The sequence below is a fragment of the Ranitomeya imitator genome, chromosome 2 (genome assembly GCF_032444005.1).
Source record: "Ranitomeya imitator isolate aRanImi1 chromosome 2, aRanImi1.pri, whole genome shotgun sequence".
NCBI classification, from domain to species: Eukaryota; Metazoa; Chordata; class Amphibia; order Anura; family Dendrobatidae; genus Ranitomeya; species Ranitomeya imitator.
In genome coordinates this window covers 626186809-626198204 of record NC_091283.1, presented here as the reverse complement: position 1 = coordinate 626198204, position 11396 = coordinate 626186809, and positions in this window count along the sequence as shown.

Sequence of the window (11396 nt, the reverse complement as noted above, 5' to 3'; positions counted from 1 at the left end):
CCAGAATCCCGCAGATCATGCAACTAGAGCAGTTGACGCAAGTCGACTAGGAAGCACAACGTGGCTCTCTGGACCAAAACTATTGTACATTTAGGAATGTTTTCCAGACACCTTTGAACTAGTAGGACAGGACTCAGATGCTGAAATCCGCCCCCAGGTGTCTACACTACATACAATGACCTCTGTTATCCAGCTTGGATCTTGCAGGTTCGACAGATTCTCAAGTTGGAAGTCACTTACTCGAGCCATTACCTGCCTGACTCATATAGCTCGCTCATTCAGGACCACCAGAACTCGTGACATGGAAAAATGTAAAGGAGCAGCGAGGCTTACCCACGAAAGCCTAATCACCTTCATGGCTGAAGCTGCAGCTATAATTAATGCAAGACCCCTGGTTCCAGTTCCTAACGACCCTGAGGAGCCCTTGTTATTGACTCCAGCTACTCTACTTACCCAGAAAACGGGACTGTCCAGTGCCCCTCCAGGAGGATTCGACGCGAAGGACCTCTACAAGCGCCAATGGAGACAGGTACAAAGTCTTGCAAATACTTTCTGGGACAGGTGGCGCAAACACTATTTGTCTACCCTGCAGCCACGGACGAAGTGGCAATCTACTAAACCTAATCTGAACATAGGTGACCTTGTTCTTGTGAAAGACTGTCAGATTCATCGGAACCAGTGGCCACTTGGCCTAGTTACCGCAACGTTCCCGAGCAAGGACGGCAACGTCCGCAAAGTTGAGCTAAGGATGACCAAAGGGAATGAACCTAAGACATTTTCCAGACCGGTATCTGAACTGGTCCTATTGTTGCCTTCGGAAGAAAGGAGTAGTGACATCCGTTGATGCCAGACGGGGAGTGTTCTGTCTCCGCCATCTAATATTGTTACCCTGATTATTTGCTTGCATAATTGCAGTTTCCTCAGTATACAGTATTGATATATTCATGCCTTTATTCATCTGTGATGCTTTGGCTCCCTCTAGCGGCCAGAGTTATGTTGGCAGTTCAATCTTGTTTTTGTATTATCCATGTATGATTCTCCTCCTCTTTTGCAATGCATTATGGTAGCTCAGCCTCCATTTCCCTCCATTTTTCCTTTCACTTTCTTCAGTTTGCCTTCAAGGAAAGACGCTTCACTTCATCCCCCTTGCGATTGCATTGCCGGTATGTCTTTATGCCTTCTCTAGATAATCCCTGCTCTATACTAGCCTAGCTTAGCCAGTTGTACTCCCAGTTCAGTTACTAGCCTTCTAATGTTATGCATAATGTATATCATGTGTATTATGTATTTGTTCTATACCCTGCACTGATACTATGTATATCATTGTTCACAGTTTCACCGCATCAATATACCACTACGTTTAATAAAGCACAGACTCAACCACAGTCTCCTTATTGGACCCCGGTATAGCGGTTTAGCTGACTGTATAGCTACGTATGAGCCTGCCTCAGCTAGTGAGGACAGAACACCTTACCAGTAGTCAAAGTATCCCCCTTCCTGGTTTTTCCTTTTAAACATTCCTCCTGTGTTTTTATTTTGTTGTCCCTATATGCACCATTTATCAAATTTTTCGGGTATCTTTTTTCCTTAAATTTTCTTTTTAAAATTTTAGACTGAGCTACATAATCAGATTCTCTCGTACAATTCTTTCTGATGCGATAAAATTGGCTGTGGGGTATATTGACCTTCCACTTCTTGTAACGTGCACTATTGAAATCTAAAAAGCCATTTGAATCCACTTTTTTGAAGTGGGATTTGGTGATGATTTTTTTCCCATTATGGCTGATCTCTAAATCAAGAAACACCATTTTTTCTTTATTAATTTGTGATGTAAAGGTAATCCCCCAGGTGTTATTTTTGAGCTCCTTTATTAATTGTGCCACTTCCTCCTATGTCCCCTTCCATATGATGATCAGATCATCTATGAAGCGCTTATAAAGCCTTATTTTGTCATAAAAAACAGGCTTAGAAAGACTCGAATCGCCCCATGAATAAGTTTGCGAAACTTGGCACAAATTAATAAAGAAAAAATGGTGATTCTTGACCCCAGTGCCTTTTGCATTGTCACTGGAATGTGACGTGAACAAATTCTGGTAAAACATCAATCTGATCATATTACTTGAAGAGTAGAGATCATAAAAGAGCATTGTGTTTGGGGATCTGTGAAAAAGTCAATAGTATTTTCCAAAAACGCTATAAAAACCATTTTGCCACAAGGCACTGTGCACATCTTGACTTACAGTCCCTACAAGTAGTAGTCAACCCCCTGCAGATTTAGCAGGTTTACACATTTGGAATTAACTTGGTATTGTGACATTTGGACTGTAGATCAGCCTGGAAGTGTGAAATGCACTGCAGCAAAAAAGAATGTTATTTCTTTGTTTATTTTTTTTTTTAAATTGTGAAAAGTCTTTTCAGAGGGTCATTTATTATTCAACCCCTCAACCCACCAGAATTCGGTTTGGTTCCCCTAAAGTATTAAGAAGTAGTTCAGGCACAAAGAACAATGAGCTTCACATGTTTGGATTAATTATCTCTTTTTCCAGCCTTTTCTGACTATTTAAGACCCTCCCCAAACTTGTGAACAGCACTCATACATGGTCAACATGGGAAAGACAAAGGAGTATTCCAAGGCCATCAGAGACAAGATCGTGGAGGGTCACAAGGCTGGCAAGGGGTACAAAACCCTTTCCAAGGAGTTGGGCCTACCTGTCTCCACTGTTGGGAGCATCATCCGGAAGTGGAAGGCTTATGGAACTACTGTTAGCCTTCCACGGCCTGGACAGCCTTTGAAAGTTTCCTCCCGTGCCGAGGCCAGGCTTGTCCGAAGAGTCAAGGCTAACCCAAGGACAACAAGCAAGGAGCTCCGGGAAGATCTCATGGCAGTGGGGACATTGGTTTCAGTCAATACCATAAGTAACGTACTCCACCGCAATGGTCTCCGTTCCAGACGAGCCCGTAAGGTACCTTTACTTTCAATGCGTCATGTCAAGGCTCGTCTACAGTTTGCTCATGATCACTTGGAGGACTCTGAGACTGACTGGTTCAAGGTTCTCCGGTCTGATGAGACCAAGATCGAGATCTTTGGTGCCAACCACACACATGACGTTTGGAGACTGGATGGCACTGCATACGACCCCAAGAATACCATCCCTACAGTCAAGCATGGTGGTGGCAGCATCATGCTGTGGGGCTGTTTCTCAGCCAAGGGGCCTGGCCATCTGGTCCGCATCCATGGGAAGATGGATAGCACGGCCTACCTGGAGATTTTGGCCAAGAACCTCCGCTCCTCCATCAAGGATCTTAAGATGGGTCGTCATTTCATCTTCCAACAAGACAAGACCCAAAGCACACAGCCAAGAAAACCAAGGCCTGGTTCAAGAGGCAAAAAATCAAGGTGTTGCAGTGGCCTAGTCAGTCTCCTGACCTTAACCCAATTGAAAACTTGTGGAAGGAGCTCAAGATTAAAGTCCACATGAGACACCCAAAGAACCTAGATAACTTGGAGAAGATCTGCATGGAGGAGTGGGTCAAGATAAGCGCCGGCCGTAAAGTACAGCGGTGACGTCACCGCTGTGCTCTGCTTTACGGCTGGCCGGCGCTCACCAGTCAGTGCGGGAAGCTGAAGGCGAGGGACCTGACCAGACACCAGGAATGTAGGTATGTAGTGTTTGTTTTTTTACATTTACAACGGTAACCAGGGTAAACATCGGGTTACTAAGTGCGGCCCTGCGCTTAGTAACCCGATGTTTACCCTGGTTACCAGTGACGACATCGCTGAATCAGCATCACACACACCGATTCAGCGATGTCAGCGGGAGATCCAGCGACAAAATAAAGTGCTGGACTTTCCCCAGTGACCAACGATCTCCCAGCAGGGGCCTGATCGTTGGTCGCTGTCACACATAATGATTTAGTTAACGATATCGTTGCTACATCACAAAAAGCAACGATATCGTTAACGATATTGTTATGTGTGAAGGTACCTTAATATCCCATTTAAATAAATAAAGCCACAAGAAATCAGCACTAATTTCAATACTAAAATGACCCTCGGAATTTGTTCATGCAGTGTTTTGTTTTTTGTTTTTTTTTATTGTGATTGCCTCATACACTCTTTGAATAAGCTTTTGGTGGATTTTGAGAGACTTTGTTCATATAGTAAGTTTTTTTATAATGTGGTTGCAAAAAGCATATTGCGTTTAAAAAAAGTTGTGTGTTCCTAGTGGAATTTACTGTAATATTGTCAATTAAGCCAAAGCGCAACAAAAAAAGCTGTAAAAACTGTTATCTTAAAAAAAGAACTGAAAATTACATTAACAATCTGCAAGGATTTCTGATACGGATTTCTTTTGAAATTACTGGACTTTTCCATCTCAAAAAACACTGATCATACTGTGTTTTGATGAGTTTTTAGACCAGAAACGCACTAAATTCTTCCTCTGTAACTCAAAACTCCTCAAAAACACTTGGCAAATTTTGGGCAATTTTTAGTCATATTATTAACACAACTGAGTAATTGAAACACAAATGTTATTAATATTCTCTACTCTAACTACTAGAGGCTCCGTGATTTACCTTTATGTCATAGATGAAGCTGGTGCCCGCTCCACAAAACGCTGAGACCAGCTGAGCTCCAAACTCTGCTATAAATCCCTTTCATGATACTGTCAATCAATGAAAGCTGCATTTATGACTGCTACCAAAGATTTAGGGTATGTGCATACGTTCAGGTTTTTTCGCATTTTTTCGCGATAAAAACGCTATAAAAACTCATTTAAAATGCATACATTATGCATCCTATCATTTAGCATGCATTCTGCATGTTTTGTGCACATGGTGCGTTTTTTTCCTGCGAAAAAAATGCATCGCGATAACAAAAGCAGCATGTTCATTAATTTTGCGGATTTTCCACGTTTTTCCCACAATTCTATGCATTTGGGAAAAAACGCACAAAAAAAGTGTCAAACGCATGAAAAACGTGAAAAAACGCATGAGTTTCTGGCAGAAATGTCTGGTTTTTGTCAGGAAAATTTCTGCTAGAAATCCTGACGGGTGCACATAGCCTTACAGTACTGCTGCCAGTGACTGACAGGTCTACTGTTAGCGATTGGCAGTACTGCGGTTAGCGATTGGCAGTACTGCATTTATGACCGCTACCATGGTATTCCAGTATATACAACAAGCGATCAAGCTTTTTCAAATTGATGTCTTCAATAGGGACTTAAAGTGAAAAGTAAAAAAAATACATATTTAAAAACAACAATTATCGCTCCTTCATTTCCCCAGTAAAAAATATATAAATGTAAAAAAAAAAAATCTACATATTTGGTATCACCACGTCGATAAAAGTCTATTAAAATATAAAACAGTAACCTGTACAGGTGCATTCACCAAAAAAAGCAATAAAAAACCTAGTATGCAGCCTGAAATTATACCAATAAAATCTATAGCTCAGCATGCGAAATTGAAGCCCTCAGACAGTTTGGAAAAATGGCAGCTTACAACAAATTGCTTCTCTGCACTGACTGTGAGCGCCGGCCGGAAAGCACAGCGGTGATATCACCGCTGTGCTCTGCTTTCCGGCCGGCGCTTACACAGTGCAGAGAAGCACAGCGCCGGGGGACAGACACCGGAATGTAAGTATGTAGTGTTTGTTTTTTTTTTACGTTTATGCTGGTAGCCAGGGTAAACATCGGGTTACTAAGCGCGGCCCTGCGCTTAGTAAACCGATGTTTACCCTGGTTACCAGTGAAGACATCGCTGAATAGGCGTCACACACGCCGATTCAGCGATGTCTGCGGGAGTCCAGCGACGAAATAAAGTTCTGGACTTTCTGCACCGACCAACGATAGCACAGCAGGATCCTGATCGCTGCTGCGTGTCAAACTGAACAATATCGCTAGCCAGGATGCTGCAACGTCACGGATCGCTAGCGATATCGTTCAGTGTGAAGGTACCTTAACTTCTGCACTGATATGCTGGTGCCAGCTAAAAAGATTAGGTGTTTTGCAAACAAGCCATGGATAACAAAGGAATTGAAGCATTTGCTCAACAGGAAAAAAAGGCATTTAAATTAGGCGACAAAGAGGAAATTAAAATGATACAGTATGAATTGAAGTATAAAATAAAGGAGGCCCAGTAAGCCTTCAGAATTAAAGTTGAAAAGAAACTGTCCCACAATAATACCAGGGAGGTTTTGTCAGGAATGAAATTACTGACTGGGCTTAAGGTAAGGTCTGAACACGGTGGAGGAAAACTGGACAAGGCTAATGAGATGAACGAGTATTTCAATAGATTTAGCAGTACATGTGTACTGCCAACTGGAAGTGGAGGGGAATTGGGTGCAAATTCTGCAACATCGATATTGGAGGAGGAGCAGACTAATTTTACAGTATCCGAAAATGATGTGAGGAGGCAGTTTAAGTCACTTAACATTGGTAAAGCAGCAGGACCAGATGGACTCCGCTCACGTGTCCTTAAAGTTTGTGCAGACCAGCTGTGTACTGTCTTTACACTCCTATTTAATGGAAGTCTACAAACACAGAGGGTACCAGTGTTATGGAAAACTTCCTGTCTGGTGCCGGTACCCAAGACTTTTTCTCCTGCAACCCTAAATGACTATCGTCCTGTAGCCTTAACATCTCATGCTATGAAGGCCTAGGAAAGATTAGTTCTTGCTCACTTAAGACCGAGGGTTAACGCTTTTATTGATCCCCTTCAGTTTGCTTACCGACATAGATTGGGGGTGGACGATGCTATTCTCTCTCTGTTACATAGTGTACATTCATTTCTGGAGATTGATGGAACCACGGTGCGAGCGATGTTCTTTGATTTCTCGAGTGCATTTAATTCCCTGCAGCCACCTTTACTACACAAAAAGATGACTGATATGAAGGTGGAGGTGGGGATGAGAAATTGGATAACTGACTATCATCAGATCGGCCACAGTTTGTACAGATGGGAGCAGTTGTGTCAAGCAGATTACAGTATCCGCTGAACGCGCACGCAAGGATAGGGGAAAGCGGACATGACACTGGAAGAGAGTTAGTGGTTTGGAATAGACAGGGAGGTGGAGGGGATGGGGGGTGGGGCTGGGTGAAAGGGACAGCAGGGAAGAAATGACAGAGGATAATGGGAGGTGTGGTCTCAGGGAAGGGTTAAAAGGACTGGGCAGGACCTAGGTGTTCTTTGACCACAGACAGACGGCTGGATAACAAGTACTCACCGAGTATGGAGGACCTGATAGGTAAATTGCAGGCCGCTGCATCCATTCACCCTCCGGGCTGGTTAGAGACGACCATTAGTGGGATCTTAGGTGGTAGTAGTGGGGGTAGCCCAGCTATGTCGACTGGGGCACATAGATCCAGAGCGGGGACAAATAGACGTCGGGTCGGTGCAGCTGGGCGTAGGTCCGGTGCTCTGAGAGGCCCATGTGCCAGCACGCCCGGGACGGGATCCTCACGTAGCGGGGGTCTCGGAGATGGGCTGCCAGAGGGCATCCCCGGTGGCTCCAACGGTCAAGAAAGGCAGGCAGAGAGCTGGGGCCCCCCCCTGTGCAGCCTGTGCGGCCTGGAAGAGTGCAGGCCAGGAGAGGTGCGGGTGTCGACCCCCCCGCAGAGTCGTCCGAACCGGCAATCCCCCAGCGCGGCGGCCACATAGCAGTGAGGCGCAGCGATCCCCCTGAAGATCATTCGGCAGCGGTAATTCCCCAGCGCGGCGGACCCCCTGCAGGGCGTTCAGCAGCAGTAATCCCCCAGCGCGGCAGCTATATAGCTGGGAGACGCAGCGACCCCCCCGCCGTTCAGCCTGCAAATGTCAGGCAGCGATCCAGTGGGCTAGCGGTACAGGGGCAGCGCTGCGAAGCCAGGGAACACGTGGAGGAATGGGCGCCGCCATCTTGCTTCCGGGGTCCTTCACAAAGGACCCTGGAAAACGAGCTGGCTAGCACGGTGCCTGTTAAATCTAACAAACATAGGGGGCTGGCTGTTATGAACAGGTGATTCAGAACCACAATGGACCTAGTGGTTAAGCGCACACAAGTGACCTGTTTAGTTACAAAAAAGGACGAGCTCTGAGACGTGGGAACTCTGCTGACCGCAATCCCTGATCCTATCATACCACACTAAAGGTAGCCGTGGAGCGCTCCTGACCAGAACCTAGGCGCCTCGTCACAGCCTGAGAAACTAGCTAACCTGAAGATAGAAAAATAAGCCTACCTTGCCTCAGAGAAATTCCCCAAAGGAAAAGGCAGCCCCCCACATATAATGACTGAGTAAGATGAAAATACAAACAAAGAGATGAAAATAGATTTTAGCAAAGTGAGGCCCGACTTACTGAATAGACCGAGGATAGGAAAGATAGCTTTGCGGTCAGCACAAAAACCTACAAGCAACCACCCAGAGGGGACAAAAAGACCCTCTGCACCGACTAACGGTACGGAGGTGCTCCCTCTGTGTATGTCCCTCTAAGTAGTATGGTCTGACATTGTGCCTAGAAAATTCTGGCGAGGAGCGCGGTCAGTGCCGAAGGTTAACAAAGCACGCATGAAGGTTAATAAAGCAATATCCAAATTCGTAGTGCAGAGAGGGGGAGTGGCGGTTCGCCGTGCGGGCCTGGAGGATGTGCATAGGGCATTTTGGCGAGCTGACGGGGTACACCTGAATGCAGCCGGGATGGATGTGTGGATCGCAGTGCTGCAAGGAGGGATAATGAAGGCCACAGCATTGCTAGTTGGTGGGGTCTCGAGCTCCTGAGGCGAGGTGCTCTCGGTGTGGCGTTGGTGAGTCCTCAAAGTCGGTAAAAATTTGAAGTGGGGATTCTTTAAAAGGCCACAAACCCCCTTCATTGGTTGGTTACCTGGTGGTGGGCTGGTGGTAATGGGTGGCATCCGGCGATGGTATGTCGGGGTCACATGGTCGTGAGTTTTGAGTGACACCTGGCGATGGAACATCGGGGTCACGTTAACAGAATGGAGGTAACCTCTTCCCCTGGACTCGCGGTGCTCCTGAGCTAAAATTAAACGCGGCTAGGAGTAAAAAGCGGGGGGGGGGGGGGGGGAAGGGGCAATGCCATGGAAACATAGACCACCAGACTTTAGAATTTTTATGACTTCAAGGACCCTACCAAGAGTCTTGGTAATTACTAATAAATTGGCTGCTGTGGCCGTTTAATATCCAAAAGAAAATGTGTCTGTCATTTTTCAGGGGAGTGAGGTCAAAAAGGGAGGATAATCGATCTGTCCAGGGTCATGAGCAGTGTAGGTGACCCCCAGGGAACGGTGCTTGAACCCTTTCTATTCACACTATATACATCAGACTTTCAGTATAAATCTGAACTTTGCCACCTTCAAAAATTTTCGGATGACTCCGTGGTTGTGAGATGTATTAGGGGAGATCGGGTGGATGAAGAATATAGAAGGGTGGTGTCGAATTTCGTGGATTGGTGCAATGGTAACTATCTACAACTAAATGTTAAGAAAACCAAGGAGTTGGTGGCCAACTTGTTATGACCTGGTGGTTAGGACAACAGTGGACCTGGTGGTTATGAGCACACAAAATGACCTGATAGTTATAAATAACATAGGACAAGCTCTGAGACGTGGGAACTCTGCTGACCGCAATCCCTAATCCTATCACACACACTAGAAGCAGCCGTGGATTGCTCCTAACGCTCCCTAGGCAACTCGGCACAGCCTGAGAAACTAGCTAGCCCTAAAGAAAGAAATATAAAGCCTACCTTGCCTCAGAGAAATTCCCCAAAGGAAAAGGCAGCCCCCCACATATAATGACTGTGAGTAAAGATGAAATCACAAACTCAGAGATGAAATAGATTTAGCAAAGTGAGGCCCGACTTACTGAACAGACTGAGGATAGGAAAGGTAACTTTGCGATCAGCACAAAAATACTACAAAAGGACCACGCAGAGAGCGCAAAAAGACCCTCCGCACCGACTCACGGTGCGGAGGCGCACCCTCTGCGTCCCAGAGCTTCCAGCAAGCAAGAAAAATCAAAATAGCAGGCTGGACAGAAAAATAGCAAACAAAAGAAACACAAGCAGAACTTAGCTTATGCAGAGGAGACAGGTCACAAGAACGATCCAGAAGAGAGCAAGACCAATACTGGAACTGTTGTGAACTCTGTGGTCAGGCTCCCTCCTGTGGCCAAATGTGGTACTTCGGCTGATTCTGTTTATGGGCTTCCGTTGGTGGACATGAGTGGTACTGCGGCTTCTGAGTTTCCTTCCTCAGGTGATGAGGCTAAGTCATCAGCTGCTGCTCTATTTAACTCCACCTAGTGCTTTGATCCTAGCCTCCAGTCAATGTTCCAGTGTTTGTCCTTTTGCTTCCTGGATGTTCCTGTGGCCTGTTTCTCCAGCATAAGATAAGTTCTGCTGGTGTTTCTTTTGTTTGCTATATTTTTCTGTCCAGCCTGCTATATTGCTTTTTCTTGCTTGCTGGAAGCTCTGAGATGCAGAGGGAGCACCTCCGTACCGTGAGTCGGTGCGGAGGGTCTTTTTGCTCCCCTCTGCGTGGTTCTTTGTAGGGTTTTGTGTTGACCGCAAAGTTATCTATCCTATCCTCGGTCTATTCAGTTAGTCGGGCCTCACTTTGCTAAATCTATTTCATCTCTGTGTATGTATTTTCATCTTTACTCACAGTCATTATATGTGGGGGGCTGCCTTTTCCTTTGGGGAATTTCTCTGAGGCAAGGTAGGCTTATTTTTCTGTCTTCAGGTCTAGCTAGTTTCTCAGGCTGTGCCGAGTTGCATAGGGAGCGTTAGGAGCAATCCACGGCTACCTCTAGTGTGGTATGATAGGATCAGGGATTGCGGTCAGCAAAGTTTCCACGTCTCAGAGCTCGTCCTATGTTTTGATTATTGACAGGTCACTTTGTATGCCCTGTACCTCAAGGTCCATTTTGGTTCTGAACTACCTAATCATAACATGGAACATTGACTGGTGGCATGGAGGAAAGATCTAAATGGAGTCAAATAGAGCCGCCACCTAACGAATTAACTTCGTCACCTGTGGAAGGAAACTCAGAAGCCACATCCCCACTCACTTTCGTCAGAGGAAGCTCATGGACAGAACCAGCCGAAGTACCATTCATGACCACAGGAGGGGGCTTGGCAACAGAATTCACAACACCAACTATAGCAGGATTAAGTTGGAATGCTTACCGATCACTATTGCTGGTCAGGAGGTAGTGCAGGTGGAGAGTTATAAATATTTGGGGGTCCATTTGGATAGCAAACTGGACTGGAGATGCCACTCAGAGACTGTCTACAAGAAGGGGATGAGCAGATTTTATTTCCTAAGGAACCTGAGGTCTTTTAATGTGTGCAGCAAAATGTTAGAAATGTTCTACCAGTCTGTAATGGCAAGTGACATCTTT